Source organism: Poecilia reticulata, unplaced genomic scaffold, assembly GCF_000633615.1.
Source record: "Poecilia reticulata strain Guanapo unplaced genomic scaffold, Guppy_female_1.0+MT scaffold_2438, whole genome shotgun sequence".
NCBI classification, from domain to species: Eukaryota; Metazoa; Chordata; class Actinopteri; order Cyprinodontiformes; family Poeciliidae; genus Poecilia; species Poecilia reticulata.
In genome coordinates this window covers 1-1,437 of record NW_007617164.1, presented here as the reverse complement: position 1 = coordinate 1,437, position 1,437 = coordinate 1, and the positions used below count along the sequence as shown (strand labels likewise).

General features: G+C 39.8%; 1 pseudogene; it reads right to left on the bottom strand.

The window, feature by feature from the left end:
• Positions 1 to 4: 4 nt before the first annotated feature.
• LOC108166114 (zinc finger protein 569-like) lies at positions 5 to 1,430 on the bottom strand (annotated as a pseudogene).
• Positions 1,431 to 1,437: the final 7 nt, after the last annotated feature.

Genomic DNA, 1,437 nt, shown 5'->3' with positions numbered 1-1,437 from the left:
GCCGAGTTAAAGTCCCTTTTGTCCTGTAACTTTTTCCACACGTTCCACAGGAAAAAGGCTTCTCATCTGTGTGAATTCTCATGTGCTGAGTTAAAGTCTTTCTTTGTTTGTAACTGTTTCCGCAAGTCCCACAGGTGAAAGGCTTCTCATCTGTGTGATTTCTCATGTGCTGAGTTAAAGTCCGTTTTTCCCTGTAACCTTTTCCACAAACTCCACAGGAAAAAGGCTTCTCACCTGTGTGAATTCTCATGTGATGAGTACAATTCTGTTTATTGACGAAACTCTTTCCACAAGTCCCACAAGAAAAAGGTCTCTCACCTGTGTGACTTCTCATGTGCTGAGTTAAAGTCGCTCTTTTTCTGTAACTTTTTCCACAAGTCCCACAGGAAGGTCTCTCACCTGTGTGAATTCTCATGTGCTGATATAAATTCCYTCTGTCTTTGTAACTTTTTCCACAAGTCCCACAAGAAAAAGGCCTCTCTGCTCTGTGAAATCTCATGTGTTCAGTTAAACTATGCCTATAAAAGAAACTCTTTCCACAGGTCCCACAGGAAAAAGGCTTTTCACTTGTGTGAATTCTCATGTGCCGAGCTAAAGTGTTTCTTTCACTGTAACTCTTTGCACAGGTCCCACAAAAGAAAGGCTTCTCGCCTGTATGAATTCTCATGTGAGAAACTAAACCATCCTTTATTCTGAAACTGTTTCCACAGGTTGAACAAGAGAAAGGCTTCTCGCCAGTATGAACTCTAATATGAGCATTTAAAGCTGTTTTCTGAATGAAACGTTTTCCACAGGTCCCACAAGAGAAAGGCTTCTCACCTGTATGAACTCTAATATGAGCATTTAAAGCTGTTTTACGGATGAAACTTTTTTCACAGGTCCCANTTCTCACCTGTATGAACTCTAATATGAGCATTTAAAGCTGTTTTACGGATGAAACTTTTTTCACAGGTCCCACAAGAGAAAGGCTTCTCACCTGTGTGAATTTTCATATGATCATTTAAAGTATCATTTCGAGCAAAACTTTTTCCACATGTCCCACAAGAGAAAGGCTTCTCCCCTGTGTGAATTCTCATGTGGGAAATTAAATTAGCCTTTCTTCTGCAACTTTTCCCACAGTTGGAACAAGTAAAAGGTTTKACTCCTGTGTGAGTTATCATGTGTCCTGTCAAGTATCTGTTTTGAGAAAATGTTTTATCACAAATTTTACAAGAATAWAATTTTTGCACTGGGTGAGCTTTCTTGTGGTCTTTTGGTTTTTCAGAGTCAGTTCTGCCTTTCCGCTCTTTGGTTTTCTTGTATTTCTTCTTTTGTTTCTGTTCTTTCTTTCTCTTTTTTCCTGGGTCTTCAGAATKSCTTCCTTCCTGATCCTGGTTCTCAGCTTCTGGAGAGCCATGAGAGATGAGTTGGTTCCTCTGTGGTTCTGTTTCATTGAGA